The 16645-nt window shown below is 45.6% G+C and overlaps 1 long non-coding RNA gene across 2 annotated transcripts; it reads right to left on the bottom strand.

The window, feature by feature from the left end:
• Positions 1-201: 201 nt before the first annotated feature.
• On the bottom strand, positions 202-16634 carry LOC113224900. Of its 2 annotated transcripts, none has more exons than XR_003309521.2 (3): positions 16457-16634; positions 8315-8425; positions 202-417 (listed from the first exon to the last, which is right to left on the bottom strand). It is a non-coding gene; the product is annotated as an uncharacterized LOC113224900 (long non-coding RNA). The 2 variants fall into 2 exon arrangements; XR_003309522.2 differs by lacking the exon at positions 202-417 and adding an exon at positions 2300-2351.
• Positions 16635-16645: the final 11 nt, after the last annotated feature.

Below are 16645 nucleotides of genomic sequence, written 5' to 3' on the forward strand. Positions count from 1 at the left end.
GCTCTGTGTGAGGAACGTGGCTGTTTATTTCACCTGGGTGCAGGCGGGCTGAGTCCGAAAAGAGAGTCAGCAAAGGGTGGTGGGATTATCATTAGTTCTTACAGGTTTTGGGATAGGCAGTGGATCTCACAAAGTACATTCTCAAGGGTGGGGAGAATTACAAAGAAACTTCTTAAGGGTGGGGAGATTATAAAGAACATTGATCAGTTAAGGTGGGGCAGAAACAAATCACAATGGTGGAATGTCAGTTAAGCTATTTTCAGTTCTGTGGATCTTCAGTTGCTTCAGGCCATCTGGATGTATTCGTGCAGGTCGCTGGGGATATGAAGGCTTAGCTTGGGCTCAGAGGCCCGACAGTGGTGAGCTGAGATCACGCCACTGCACTCCAGCCTGGTCAACAAGAGAGAAACTCCGTCTCTAAATAAATAAATAAATAAATAAATAAATAAATAAATAAATAAAAGATCAAACTAAACCCAAAGTAAGCAAAAAAGAGGAAATAAAGATTAGAGCAGAAATCAATGAAACAGAAAACAGCAATAGAGAAAATCAAGGAACAAAAAGTTGTTTCTTTGAAAAAATAACAATGGCTGGGCGTGGTGGCTCACACCTACAATCCTAGCACTTTGGGAAGCAGAGGCAGGTGGATCACTTGAGCCCAGGAGTTGGAGACCAGCCTGGGGAACATGGTGAACACTGTCTCTACCAAAAAAATACAAAAATTAGCTAGTCAAGGTGGCACATGCCTATAGCCCCAGCTACTTGGGTGGGGATGCTCGTGAGTTAGGAGAATTGCTTGAGCCTGAGAGGTTGAGGCTGCAGTGAGCTGAGGTCACGCCACTGCACTCTGGTGGGCAATAGAGCAAGACACTGTCTCCAAAAAAACAAACAAACAAACAAAAAAAGATTAACCAAGGGAAAAATTTTTTTTAAAAAAGGCCGGGCATGGTGGCTCACGCCTGTAATTCCAACACTTTGGGAGGCCGAGGCAGGTGGATCACTTGAGGTCGGGAGTTTGAGACCAGCCTGGCCCAACGTGGTGAAACCCCATCTCTACTAAAAATACAAAAATTAGCTGGGTGTGGTGGCGGGCGCCTGTAATCCCAGTTACTCGGGAGGCTGAGGTGGGAGAATCGCTTGAACCCAGGAGGTGGAAGGTTGCAGTGAGCCAAGATCGTGCCACTGCACCGCAACCTGGGTGACAGAGTGAAACTCCATCTCAAAAAATAATAGTAGTACATTTTTTTAAAAAAAAAGAAGACACAAATTACCAATATCTAGAATGAAAGAGAAGATATCAAAACTTTTGTAGACTCTGCCCTACAAAAGTTAAAAGTATAAAAGTATATGATGGGGCCAGGCGTGGTGGCTCATGACTATAATCCCAACACTTTGGGAGGCTGAGGTGGGCAGACTGCTTGAGCCCGGGAGTTCCAGAACAGCCTGGGTAACAGTGAAACCCCATCTCTACCATACACACACAAAAAGCATAATATGAACAACTTTATACCAGTAAATTAGGCAATTTAATGAAATGAAAAATCCCTAGAAAGGCACAAATTATCAAGACCAACTCAAGAAGAAATAGGATATCTAAGCATACCTTTATCAAGTGGTTAAAAAAAAATGAATTTAAAAAACAACCTTCCAGCTGGGCATGGTGGCTCACACCTGTAATACCAGCACTTTGGGAGGCCAAGGCAGGTAGATCACTTGAGGTCGGGAGTTCAAGATCAGCCTGGGCATTATGGCGAAACCTCCGTCTCTACCAAAATGTACAAAAATTACCCAGGTGGGGTGGCACGCACCTGTAGTCCCAGCTACTTGGGAGGCTGAGGTAGGACAATTACTTGAACCAGGGAGGTAGAGGTTGCAGTGAGCTGAGATTGTACCACTGCACTCCAGCCTGAGGCAACAGAGTGAGACCCTGTCTCAAAAACAAATAAATAAGCAAACCAAAACAATCTAACAATCTTCCCACAAGAGCCCAGCCCAGATGGCTTCATTGGTAAATTCCATTAAATATTTAAAGAACCAATAATACAAATATTTAACAAATTATTTCAGAAAATAGAGGAGGAACACTTCCCAATTTATTCTATAAATTCAATATTACTCTGATACTAAAACCAGATAAAGACACTGTAAAGAAAAGCATATATCAATATCCTTATAAATACTGATGCAAAAGTCCTCTGCAAACCAAATCCAGCAACATATAAAAGAGATTATAGGCCGGGCCTGGTGGCTCACCTTGTAATCCCAGCACTTTGGGAGGCCGAGACGGATGGATCACTTGAGGTGAGCAGTTCAAGACTAGCCTGGCCAACATTGTGAAACCCTTGTCTCTGCTAAAAGTACAAAAATTAGCTGGGTGATGGCAGGCGCCTTTAATCACAGCCACTTTGGCGATTGGGGCAGGAGAATGGCTTGAGCCCAAGAGGTGGAGGTTGTAGTAAGCTGAGATGGCACCACTGCACTTTAGCTTGGGCAACAGAGCAAGACTCGGTATTTAAAAAAAAAAAAAAAAATTGTAAATCACGACCAAGTTGTATTTATTCCAAGGATGCATGGTTGGTTTACATTCTAAAATCAATTAATGTAATATACAATAGTAATAAAGGACAAAAGCTACATGATCATCTCAATCGATGCAGAAAAAACATTTGACAAAATCCAACCCATTCATGATAAAATCTCAACGAACTAGGAATAGAAGGGAATATCCTTAACCAGAAAAAGGGCTTCCAAGAAAAACCAACAGCAAACATTCTGAGTCTGTCAGCTGGTGAATGGGTAAATAAAATGTGCTATATCCATACAATGCAATACTGTTCATCAGTAAGAAGGAATGAAATATGGATGCATGCTACCATATAGATTAAACTCCAGAATATGATGCTAGGTGGCAGAAACTAGATGCACAGGTTAGGATGTTTTTGCTCTATAAGGCATTAACCAGTTTTGTACCTACCTACAAATTTTATTCTAATAAAGTTTTAAGTGTCTTTCCTAATAAAATATGTAAACTCCTGCTCTTCAAGTGCTCTTTTCACCAGCTTGACCATTTTACTGCTTCCTTTAGTTAATAAAACTTGGTGTTTATTCTATATTTGTATGACAGTCATAATCTTAACTTTTTCAAAATTATATTTTAACAAGGAAGACATAGCAGTAGGGGCTTGTGGACATTCTTTTCTGACTGCTTCTATTTTCTCAGTGAATAAGGGTGAAAAGTCATGAACTGAGACTGAGAATAAGGAGGTTTGGGGGAAGTTGAGGGTAGTGAAGAAGATATTACAAAATGACTTTTAGAGCCTGGCCAACATGGTGAAACCCCATCTCTACTAAAAATACAAAAATTGAGGCCGGGCGCAGTGGCTCAAGCCTGTAGTCCCAGCACTTTGGGAGGCCGAGACGGGCGGATCACGAGCTCAGGAGATCGAGACCATCCTGGCTAACACGGTGAAACCCCCTCTCTACTAAAAAATACAAAAAACTAGCCGGGCGAGGTGGCGGGCGCCTGTAGTCCCAGCTACTCCGGAGGCTGAGGCAGGAGAATGGCGTGAACCCGGAAGGCGGAGCTTGCAGTGAGCTGAGATCCGGCCACTGCACTCCAGCCTGGGCGACAGAGCAAGACTCCGTCTCAAAAAAAAAAAAATACAAAAATTGGCTGGGGGCGGTGGCTCATGCCTGCAATCTCAGCACTTTGGGAGGCCAAGGCAGGTGGATCACTAGGTCAGGAAATCGAGACCATCCTTGCTAACACGATGAAACCCTGTCTCTACTAAAAAAATACAAAAAGTTAGCCGGGCGTGGTGGCAAGCGCCTGTGGTCCCAGCTACTTGGGAGGCTGAGGTAGGAGAATCACTTGAACCTGGGAGGCGGAGGTTGTGGTGAGCCAAGATCATGCCATTGCACTCCAGCCTGGGGCAACAAGACTGAAACTCCATCTCAAAACAAAAACAAAACAAAAATTAGTCAAATGTGGTGGGCCTCTGTAATCCCAGCCACTTTGGGAGGCTGAGGCAGGAGAATTCCTTGAACCCGGGAGGTGGAGGTTGCAGTGAGCCGAGATTGCAGCACCACTGCACTCCAGCCTGGGCAGCAAAGCCAGACCCTATGACCCTATCTTAAAAACAAAACAAACAAACAAACAAAAAAAGACTTTTAGGAGAGTGGGAAAATGAAAAATTAAGGGAAATTCCAGATGACTGCTGAGCAATATAAGCCCACTGGAGGTTAGTAGTCATGAATTTTAAATGGAACTGTCAGCATACCACAGCCATGCCTGCAGGCATGGAGTAGGCAGAGTTAGATTTAATCAGGTTATTCGGTTTTGCTAAGTGAGCACAAACAAGAAAACAAAGCATGAGAGTTGGTAGGCGTAAGCTACGATGGAAGCTATGGAAGGAGACCTGAGGATGTAGCAGAATAGAGGACAGTGCACACGTGGGAGTGTAATGTCTTGTAAGTCCCAGTTAGGTAGAAGGGTTGTGAGTATCGGTTTCCTAGAGCTAAAAAGTGGGAGGTTGTGGTTGGATTGTGGGATGCTTAAAATTAAAATCATGAAAGAAAGGGGCATGGGGAGGGGATATTCATTTTATTTTTGAGAGAGGGTTTCACTCTTGCCCAGGCTGGAGTGCAGTGGCACCAACACGGCTCACTTGAATTCTTGGGCTCAAGTGATCCTCCCACCTCAGCCTCCCCAGTAGCTGGGACTACAGGCATGTACCACCACACCATGCTAATTTTAAATTTTTTTTGTAGAGACAGGGTCTCACTCTGTCATCCAGGCTGGTCTTGAATTCCTGGACCCAAGCGATCTGCCTGCCTCTGCCTCCCAAAGTGGCCTATAATTTTATTTGAACAGTAACTCAAACCGGTACTGAAACTAGAGTTCAGTCCCAATTTGTCTAAACAAAAGAAAGCGGGCCAGGCGCGGTGGCTCAAGCCTGTAATCCCAGCACTTTGGGAGGTCAAGGCGGGCCGATCATGAGGTCAGGAGATCGAGACCATCCTGGCTAACACGGTGAAACCCCGTCTCTACTAAAAATACAAAAAAAAAAGTCAAGAAAAAGGGTTAAATTATGAAGCAAGATCCCAGAGACTGTGAGCAGGAATACAGAACTGGGGCACAGGTGGCTAGGACTAGTATTAATAAAATCAGGGACGGGGAGCCCTATAGAGATAGAAGGGAGGATAAAAGCTGGAAGGGGAGCCGGATGTGATGACTCACTCCAGTAATCCCAGCACTTTGGGAGGCTGAGGCAGGCAGATCACCTGAGGTCGGGAGTTCGAGACCAGCCTGACCAACATGGAGAAACCCTGTCTCTACTAAAAATACCAAATTAGCCAGGCGTGGTGGCGCATGCCTGTAATCCCAGCTACTCGGGAGGCTGAAGCAGGAGAATTGCTTGAACCTGGGAGCCGGAGGTTGCGGTGAGCCAAGATCATGCCATTGCCCTCCAGCCTGGGCAACAAAAGCGAAACTCCGTCTCAAGAAAAAAAAAAAAATTAGCCGAGTGTCGTGGTGCACGCCTGTAATCCCAGCTACTCAGGAGACTGAGGCAGAGAATCACTTGAACTTGGGAAGTGGAAGCTGCATTGAACCGAGATCACGCCACCGCACTCCAGTCTGGGTGACAGTGAGCTCCATCTCAAAAATAAAAAGCAAATGAATTGCCAAATGAGGAGATAGATAGGGTGAGGTCTGGAAGGCTCCTGAGTGCACCAGCTTCTGTCCTTTGAGTGTAGTATAGTGGAGCTGGGGTGCACCACCCTCCTGGCAAGTGGATATGTTCTTGTTTACCACCTTGGAACTCTGGGAAACCGGTAATTTAGGGATTTTTATGGCGGCTTCATCACGTAGGCATGATCAGTTTTTAACTCAATCCCTAGTCCTTCTCCCCTCCCTGGAGGGTGGGGGATGTGGCTAAATTTTCAAGCTTCTTATCATGACGTTGTCTTTCTGGTGACCAGACCCTATCCTGAAGCTATCCAGCAAGCCACCGAGAGACCCTCGTTAGTACAAAAGATGTTTCCATCATCCAGGAAGTTCCAAGGGATTTAGGAGCTCTGTGTCAGGAACTTGATGCAGAGGCAAAATACATATTTCTTTTTCTTTTATTTTTTAAGTAGAAATGGGGTCCCTCTGTGTTGCCCAGGGTGGTCTCAAACTCCTGAGTGCAAGTGATCCTACCACTTCAGCCTCCCAAAGTGCTGGGATTACAGGCTTGAGCCACTGCACCTGGCCTCAGGCTGTTTTAGAGCAAGCCTTAGCCTCACACCAAATGCAGGTGGAGAAACTCACCCAAAATACAACTAGGGACTTTGCCAAAGCTTACTCTATTTAATCACACTATAAGCCAGGATTCCTAGTAATTATAATGGCTCTGAGAGTTTACAGTGAAGAGTCTCTAATTCAGTATTTTGTTATTCTAATCTTTACTTTCCTTACCCTGCAGTGCTTTTCCCTTTGTGTTTTATCTTGTCCTTGTCTTTAAAGGTCAAAATGATTCTGTTGCTTGCTAAGAAACCAACTACCACTTTCCCCAGCGGCTGAATTTTCTTGCTATGTTGCTCAGACTGGTCTCAAACCTCTGGACTGAAGTGATCCACCCACCTTGGTCTTCCAAAGTGCTGGAATTACAGGCATGAACCACTCTACCTGGTAGATTGATCTTTTTTTTTTTTTTTCGAGACAGTCTCACTCTATCACCCAGGCTGGAGTGCAGTGGTGCAATCTCAGCCTCCCAGGTTCAAGCGATTCTTGTGTCTCAGCCTCTGGAGAAACTGGGATTACAGGCACCTGCCACCACGCCTGGCTGATTTTTATATTTTTATTAGAGACAGGGTTTCACCATGTTGGCCAGGCTGGTCTTGAACTCCTGACATCACGTGATCCGCCAGCCTCAGTCTCCCAAAGTGCTAGGATTACAGGCATGAGCTTTAATGCCCAGTCAGATTTATCTTCTTCGGCTTCCATAGCAATGTGCTTGGCGCTAGGGCGTGGTGGCTGACATCTGTATTCCCAGCATTTGGGGAGGCTGAGGCCAGTGGGTGTGGTGGCACGTGCCTGTAGTCCCAGCTACTTGGGAGGCCGAGGTGGGAGGATCACCTGAGCCTGGGACGTTGAGGCTGAAGTGAGCTACAATGGTGCCACTGCACTCCAGCCTGGGTGACAGAGTGAGACCCTGTCTCAAAAACGAACAAACGAACAACACTAAAAGAAACTAGTGTGCTTGGGGTTAGGCCCTCCTGGCCTTGAGCAAAGGCCATGAAACCCCCCAATGCAATTGAGAAAGCAAGCATCAGGGAAACAGGCTGTGTAGCTTGTCAGGTGATCTCTGTTCCAGGATAATTTTTTTTTTCCTCTGAAACAACTTTGGTTTATTATCAGTCATTTCATGCAGAGTAAAGAGAAAGAACAGTGTGAATTTAAAATTTGTTTCTTTGTTTTGAACAAAAATTATTTCTTTTTTTTTCTTTTCCACAGTGTGTGAACCCAGCTCTATCCCTTGGGTTCTGTACAAATCAATGGAGCAGCTGAGGGAACCGGATAAGAAGCTGATTTTGTAGTTACAGGCTGTTCCGTATCACCTATTTACAAGGTCAGTGGGGACTGCAACTAACCAAAACAGAGAACTATGTACTTTAAAATGATGAAAACTTTATCTACCAGAAACACACAAAGACATTTCAGGGGTTCTAAATGGCTAATATTATATTCCTGACTACATTGGAACAAAATATGCTGGAGGGTAAGGAAAAAAGTGTATGGACTAGAGGATCAAAACAGCAAAGTGTTGTAAAAACAGAGGCCTGCAAGTGCAGACCCTTATCTGTTCGAACCCTGTTCCAGCCTCCTTCCTTCACTGCATCTCCTGAGGGGTTTGGAGACCACTGCAGATTTTGATGATTTGGGGAAATAAACATGTAATTAAAGTTGTAGATACAACAGTGGTTCTACATTAATGTTTTTGGAGAGAAGACAGTAATTTAGGCCTGGAGTGGTGGCTCACGCCTGTAATCCTAGCACTTTGGGAGGCCGAGGTGGGTGGATTACCTGAAGTCAGGAGTTCGAGACCAGCCTGGCCAATATGATGAAACCCTGTCTCTACTAAAAACACAAAAATTAGCTGGGCATAGTGGTGGGCGCCTATAATCCCAGCTACTCGGGAGTCTGAGACAAGAGAATCACTTGAACCCAGGGGGCAGAGGTTGCAGTGAGTCCAGATCAAGCCACTCCATCTCAAAAAAAAAAAAAAAAAGAAGAAGACAGTGGTTTAGAAATGAAGGCCTTAAAGCCAACCTCCTGAGGGAAGGGTTGGGATTCCAGAGAAGACGGCTGGACTGAAGGCACCATGGGCTGCTGTGTGACCTCAGGGCAGTTTCCAAAGCCAGGCAGTCTCCATTTTCTCTCCTGTAAAATGGAGGTAACAATAGTGTCTACCTCACAGGGTTATCATGAAGAATAAATAAGTTAAAGCATTTAAACTCCTCAGTCCGGGGATAAACACCTACCATGCAGAGACTGGTACTAGCAGTGGAGGGGCTGAGGAAAGGGGTTGGGAGGAGGCTTTTTTTTTTTTTTAATTTTATGATTGCAGGCCAGGCGAGGTGGCTTAAGCCTGTAATTCCAGCACTTTGGGAGGCCAAGGTGGGAGGATTGCTCGAGGCCAGGAGTTCAAGACAGCCTGGACAACATAGCAAGACCCTCTCTCCACAAAAAAATACAAAAAATTAGCCAAGCATGGTGGCGTACACGGTAACCTCAGACATGCGGGAAGCTGAAGCGAGAGGATTGCTTGAGCCCGGGAAGTTGAGGCCGCAGTGAGTCGTGATCACGCCAGTGCACCCCAGCCTGGGTGACAGAGGGACACCCTGTTTCAAAAAAAATGTTGTACAGCTGTACAATGTGTTTGTGTTTTAAGCTGTGTTATTACAAGGGTCAAAAAGTTTAAAAAAATAAAGTTTACAATTTTTTTTTTTTTCTTGAGTGGAGTCTCACTCTGTTGCCCAGGCTGGAGTGCAGTGGTGCAATCTTGGCTCACTGCAGCCTCCACCTCCTGGGTTCCAGCTTTTCTCCTGCCTCAGCCTCCCGAGTAGCTGAGATTACAGGCATGTACCACCACATCCAGCTAATTTTTTGTCTGTTTAGTAGACACAGGATCTCACCATGTTGGCCAGGCTGATTGTGAACTCCTGACCTCAAGTGATCCGCCCGCCTCAGCCTCCCACAGTGCTAGGATTACAGGCATGAGCCACAGAACCTGGCATTACAAATTTTTAAAGCTACAGTAAGCTAAAGTTAATTATTGAAGAAGGAAACATGTTTTCAAGTTTAATGCAGCCTAAGTGTCAGTGTTTATAAAGTCTACAGTAGTATACAATAATGCCCTAGGTCAGCTGCGTGCAGTGGCTCCCACCTGTAATTCCAGCACTTTGGGAGACCCAGGAGGGAGCATCACTTGAGCCCAGAAGTTTGTGAGCAGCCTGGGCAACAGAGTGAGACCCTGTTTTTATAAAAAGTATCTATTTATGTTTTGTTTTTTGTTTTTCTTTTTGAGATAGTCTCGCTCTGTTGCCCAGGCTGGAGTGAACTGGTGTGATGTGGGCACACTGCAACCTCCACCTCCCTAGTTCAAGCAATTCTCCTGCTTCAGCCTCCCAAGTAGCTGGGATTACAGGTGTGCACCACCACGCCTGGCTAATTTTTGTGTTTTTAGTAGAGATGGGGTTTCACCATGTTGGTCAGGCTGGTCTTGAACTGCTGACCTCAGGTGATCAGCCCGCCTTGGCCTCCCAAAGTGCTAGGATTACAGGCATGAGCTATCGTGCCCGGCTATAAATAAATAATTCAAAAATGAATTTTTCTTTTTTTTGAGACAGAGTTTTGCTTTTGTTGCCCAGTCTGGAGTGCAATGGCACACTCTTGGCTCACCACAACCCCCACCTCCCAGGTTCAAACAATTCTCCTGCCTCAGCCTCCCGAGTAGCTGGGATTACAGGCATGTGCCACCATGCCCGGCTAACTTTTTTGTATTTTTAGTAGAGACGGGGTTTCTCCGTGTTGGTCAAGCTGGTCTCGAACTCCCCACCTCAGGTGATATGCCTGCCTTGGCCTCCCAAAGTGCTGGGATTACAGGTGTAAGCCACTGTGCTCAGTCAAAAATGAAACATTTAAAAAAATGTCCTAGGCCTTCACATTCACTTACCACTGACTCACTAAGCAACTTCCAGTCCTGCAAGTTCCATTCACGGTAAGTGCCCTCCATATGTGTGCCATCTTTTATCTTTTATACCATATTTTTACTATAGGTTTTGAGACAGAGTCTCACTGTGTCGCCTAGGCTGGAATGCTGTGGTGCAATCTCGGCTCACTGCAACCTCTGCCTCCTGGGTTCAAGCGATTCTTGTGCCTCAGCCACTTGAGTAGCTGGGATTATAGGTACACACCACCACGCCTGGCTAATTTTTGTATTTTTCTTTTTTTTTTGAGACGGAGTCTCACTCTGTCACCCAGGCTGGAGTGCAGTGGCCGGATCTCAGTTCACTGCAAGCTCCGCCTCCCGGGTTCACGCCATTCTCCTGCCTCAGCCTCCCGAGTAGCTGGGACTACAGGCGCCCGCCACCTTGCCCGGCTAGTTTTTTGTATTTTTTAGTAGAGACGGGGTTTCACCGTGTTAGCCAGGATGGTCTCGATCCCCTGACCTCGTGATCCGGCCCTCTTGGCCTCCCAAAGTGCTGGGATTACAGGCTTGAGCCACCGCGCCCGGCCAATTTTTGTATTTTTAATAGGGCTGGGGTTTCACCATGTAGGCCAGGCTGGTCTCAAACGCCTGACCTCAAGTGATCTGCCTGCCTCAACCTCCCAAAGTGCTGGGATTACAGGCGTGAGCCACCGTGCCCAACCTAGATACAAATACTTACCATCTAGTTACAGTTGCCTAAGTATTTAGTACAGTAACAGGATGCACAAGTTTCTAGCTTTGGAGCAATAAGCTAAGTTTGCATATGTATACTCTGTGATGTTCCCACAATGAAGAAATTGCCTAGGATGCATTTCTTCTAACAGATCTTGGTTGTTAAGTGACACATGGCTGTACATGAGTAAAAAGAGACCGGTTTTACCTCTAAGTTTCCTAACTGTAATTTATGCACTGATATTCTCTAGTATTCAGATTTTATTGCCTTAATTATGTACAAAAAAACATTACTTAGTGTACTTGATAATGGCTGGCTGTGTGTCCTGGGAGCAGGAGGCGGCAGGTGGAGATGCAGAAAAGTAAAAGGGAAAGTATTATCCTGAGATTCACAGTCCCTAAACAAATTCCCCATTGTCTTGCTTGGTGGCAAGAAGTTACAGTCACAGGGAAAGAAAACCTTCAGGGGCCTTCCACTTTGGGCTGCCTGAGTGCTTTTTCAGTACATGAATAAATTTATTAAATAAATGTTACTATAAATAGAAAAGTTTTTCGGACTCTATGATATAGTCCACTTACTAGAATAATACTGTAGACAATTGAAGAATGTGAGTAGTTCCTTTTAATTTCCTCCAAGAGAATTTTATCTGTGTATCCTAAGGGAATGGGGGAAGGGGGTAAGGGAATGGTGGTTAGTTCCAGGAAATAATGATTAGCAAGAGCTTGAGTAAGAAGTCGTGGGTGTAGGGATACAGGGTGGGAATACAGGGCAAAGGAACCGGTTCAGTTGTTTTAGTTAGTCACCAAGGAAGCAATGCCACAGCACTTTATTTTTAGGAAATATAAAGCAGATCAGAACAAGTCAAATCTCAGTGGAAAGAAAATGTGTAATTTCAGAGATGAAAGTCAATCTTCTATGGTAACCTCCCAGAATGGAGCTAGCATTTCACATACTAATCCCTGCCAAAGGGGAAGTCATCCAAAACACAGCTCAGATCAGGGAGGAAGAGAACTTCTAAAGAATTTGTAGGAAAGTTGTAAAGACAGCAAACGTTTGTGGGATAAAAGAGAAATAAGTAAAAGTTAAAGGATCCAAGGACTGTTTTTCCCATAAAAGAAAATAACATGTTACCTAGAAAATAGTGTCCTGTTATTCTGTACATACAAGGCGTAAAAAAGGAGAAAAAACAAACTGCCTTGAAATACATAATTTTATTTATTTTGGGTGGAACAGGGTCTCAGTTTTCCCCCCAGGCTGGAGTGCAGTTGCAGGATCTTGGCTTACTGCAGCCTCAGCCTCCCAGGCTCAAGTGATCCTCCCACTAAAGCCTTCCAAATAGCTGGACGACAGGCACACACCACCATGTCCAGCTAATTTTTTAAAAATTTTCGCAGAGAAAGGGTTTCGCCATGTTGCCCCAGGCTGGTCTCGAACTCTTGGACTTAAGCAATCTGCCCACCCTGGCCTCCCAAAGTGTTGAGATTACAGAAATAAGCCACCTCACCTGGCTGAAATGCATAAATCTTAAAAAATGCTTATTGTAGGCTGGGCGCAGGTGGCTCATGCCTGTAATCCCAGCTGTTTGGGAGGCCGAGGCAGGCAGATCACCTGAGGTCAGGAGTTTGAGACCAGCCTGGCCAATATGGCGAAACCCTATCTCTACTAAAAATACAAAAATTAGCTGGGCGTGGTGGCGGGTGCCTATAATCCCACCTCTGGAGGCTGAGGCAGGAGAATCACTTGAACCCGGGAGGTGGAGGTTGCAGTGAGCCAAGATAGTGCCATTGCACTTCAGCCTGGGCAACACAGCGAGACTCTCAAAAAAAAAAAAATGCTTATTTTAAAGAAGGTTGTTCAACTGCCGAGTCCTAGCTGTCCTTTGGGGTTGTTAAAAGTAGGGTAAATTTTTTTTTTTTTTTTCTTGTTACATTAGTAACCTTGCCATAGGACTACAAATTCAATAAATGACTTTTCTAGGACTTCCCTTTCCCTGTTAACTAGAGCCAATAACAGGCTGAGGAAGAACCTAGAATAAAAGAGACAACTGTCATTGTAGGTATTTAATTTGACTCCTATTTCTTGTGGTTTGGGGTAAATTATTTCAAGTCTCAGGACTTTATTTTCTACAGTTCCATAATAAATACCTTTGTAAAAACTCATTTATAAGGCCGGGCGCGGTGGCTCACGCCTGTAATCCCAGCACTTTGGGAGGCCAAGGCGGGTGGATCACGAGGTCAGGAGATCAAGACCATCCTGGCTTACACGGTGAAACCCCATCTCTACTAAAAATACAAAGAATTAGCCGGGCGTGGTGGCAGGCGCCTGTAGTCCCAGCTACTGGGGAGGCTGAGGCAGGAGGATGGCGTGAACCTGGGAGGCGGAGCTTGCAGTGAGCTGAGATGGCACTGCTGTACTCCAACCTGGGCGACACAGCAAGACTCCATCTCAAAAAAAAAAACAAAAAAAAAACTCATTTATAAAAACTTTACCAAGGCACTACTGCAATAGAAAACATTTTGTTAGAAATTGCTACATAAGCACAAAATATTCCTACATCATTAATTGTAACATGTAATTTGTAACTGAATACAAATAAACACTTCAGCATTACTAGTATTCCAGCAAAGAAAACAAGAGTTAGGCTGAAAAAAATAAGGTTCAGTTTTATCTGAATTCTTTTCTCTTTACTAATGTTTTGTGATGTTTTGTGAACATGCTATATGATAATTTAAAGCCCAAGTTCCCCAAAGCTGCAGTAGGTATGCAACGCTTATTTCCTTAAAGCATTGTAAGATTACAATGAAAGCCCCATCTCTATCTAACGTTCTGGTGATTCTTCAGTCAAGATGTTGACTGAGGAAGCACGTTTTCTCCTTTGCTCATATTTGTAGAGCTCACATGCACCCCACAAACTTTGAGTCACACATCACAGAGTGTTAGGGCTGGAATGGCCTTGCAGGGGATCCTGTCCAATCTCCTCATATTTCACATTCAAAACCTGGACCCTGAGAAGAGGAAATGTCCATCTGAAGTTATTTATTAGCCGGGCATGGTGGCTCATGCCTGTGATTCCAGCACTTTGGGAGGCCAAGGCAGGAGGATTGCTTGAGCCTAGGAGTTCAAAACCAGCCTGGAAAATATAGTGGGACTCCATCTCTACAAAAAAAAAAAAAAAAAAAAAAAATTAGCCAGGCGTGGTGGCACACATCTGTAGTACCAGATACTTGGAAGGCTGAGGCAAGAGGATTGCTTGAGCCCCGGAAGTTGAGTCTGTACCACTGCACTCCACCCTGGGTGACCCAGTGAGACCCTGTCTCAAAAAAAAAAAAAAAGTTTTATAGCAAAAAAAAACAAAAGGCTGATCACTGAAGCATGTCTTCTGTCACCCTATTAATAATTTAGCATAGTCTGGGCGAATTGGCTCACACTTGTAATCCCAGCACTTTGGGAGGCTGAGCCTGGTGGATCACCTGAGGTCAGGAGTTTGAGACCAGCCTGACCAACATGGTGAAACCCCATCTCTACTAAAAATACAAAAATTAGCTGGGCGTGGTGGCACATGCCTGTAATCCCAGCTACTTGGGTGGCTGAGACAGGAGAATTGCTTGAACCTGGGAGGTGGAGGTTGCAGTGAGCTGATAGCGTGCCATTGCACTCCAGCCTGAGCAACAGAGCGAGACTTCATCTCAAAATAATAATTTAGCATATTTTTGGTGAATTCTGGAAACTGTCCACTAAAAAGTAAGATCAGTTTCTGCCTCTCCTTACACTGTAATTTTTAGACTCATAAAGATCTATTAACGTAAAGGATAAATGTTTAACTGTCTATCCAGCAAAGAGATTTTTCCCAAAAAAATTCCAGCAGAGGGCAGCAAATTTAAACATGGATCCCAATGCTTAAAATTTATTTAAAGAGAAGTACTTTTTTTTTTTTTTTTTTTTCCTGAGACAGGGTCTCTGTCACTCAGGCTGGACTGCAGTGGCACAATCTCTGCTCACTGCAACCTCCACCTCCCGGGTTCAAGCAATTCTGCCTCAGCCTCCCAAGGAGCTGGGATTACAGGTGTGCACCACCATGCTTGACTAATTTTTGCATTTTTTTGGTAGAAATGGGATTTCACCATATTGGCCAGGCTGGTCTCAAACTCCTGACCTCAAGTGATCCGCCCAGCTCAGCCTCCCAAAGTGCTGGAATTACAGACTTGAGCCCCTGCGCCAGGCCTGTTCGTTTTCTTCCTTATCCCACTCTAGAATATACTCTCCATGAGGCAGGGCCATCAGTTTTGCTCACACATATTCCCTAAGCACCTCGGATACTGTGCTAAATATATCTGGGGAATGAATGAAAAAGTTGAAAAGCTCTACTAAGACTAAAATCTCTACACATATGTTCCACAAGGGCCATTTTGTATGTGTGAGTTGAAGTATATATCTTGAACTCCTGACCTCAAGTGACCTGCCTGCCTCAGCTTCCCAAAGTGCTGCACTTACAGGCGTGAGCCACCGTGCCCAGCCAGAAAATTCACTTTTGTTCTCTCAATATTTCCATAAACTCTGTGTCTCCCAGAGATGGTCAAGGAATTCATGAGCTAAGATAACGTGATAGAGTTGCCGAGAAACAAAAACAACAGAAATAAAGGGCGCTTCTGAGAAACTTGGCAGAGATGGTCAGAGAGGCACATTTAGTATGAAGCAGTAGTGTTGAAGGGTTTAATTCCTAGGAGCCCTACTTGCCTCATCTGCAAACTGGGGATAATAATTCATAGGGCTTGTCATATGAATGAAATGTGATCATGTGATATGAAAAGCCAACTACTCGGCCGGGCGCGGTGGCTCACACCTGTAATCCCAGCACTTTGGGAAGCCGAGGCGGGCAGATCACGAGGTCAAGATATCGAGACCATCTGGCTAACATGTGAAACCTCCGTCTCTACTAAAAATACAAAACATTAGCCGGGTGTGGTGCCACGCGCCTGTAGTCTCAGCTACTCAGGAGGCTGAGGCAGGAGAATCGCTTGAACCCAGCAGGCAGAGGTTACAACGAGCTGAGATCCTGCCACTGCACTCCAGCCTGGGTGACAGAACGAGACTCCGTCCCCCCAAAAAAAAGCCAACTACTCTGCATAGTTAGCAATCAAAAAATGGAAGCTATTCATTATCCTAATGAACTGAAAAAATCGCTTTTGCAGCTATAGGGAGAAAACTGTTAGGAGCCAAAGATTCATTTAAAGAGGAGGTAAGGAAAAGCAGCCAAAAAGGTGGGAATAGGGTTTAAGGCGCGTTCGTGGCGATTCAGACCTAGAGTGGGGAGCAAGCCCTCCCTCTGGACAGCCCTCAGCCGCGAGGGGAGCGGGCGCCCAAGGGCCCAGCCGGGGTGCCCGGCAGCCAGGACTCCCAGGCGGAACAAGTAGCCTGGCCTCAGCGTCCGGGCCTCCCCGGCTGCGTAAGGAGCGCAGCCGCGGGGACCGGAGGCGAGGCCAGGGCGGTGCAGGAAGGGCTTCCCTTCTGGGCGCGGTCGCCCTCTTACCTGGCGTTTCCCCTCGCTGGGGTTTTGCCCACCTGACGCCCCCGCACCCACTGGGGACTGGGCAGACGCTGGGCCTGCTCCCTCCTCCCAGTGGACGCTTCCGCCCCTGTCCCGGCCCCTTTCTCCAACCCCAGGACCCTTCCTCTCTTTCCTCCCCTTCCTGCTTCTGGCTCCTTCCGACGAGTTTGG

The sequence above is a fragment of the Piliocolobus tephrosceles genome, chromosome 10, assembly GCF_002776525.5.
Source record: "Piliocolobus tephrosceles isolate RC106 chromosome 10, ASM277652v3, whole genome shotgun sequence".
NCBI lineage: Eukaryota > Metazoa > Chordata > Mammalia > Primates > Cercopithecidae > Piliocolobus > Piliocolobus tephrosceles.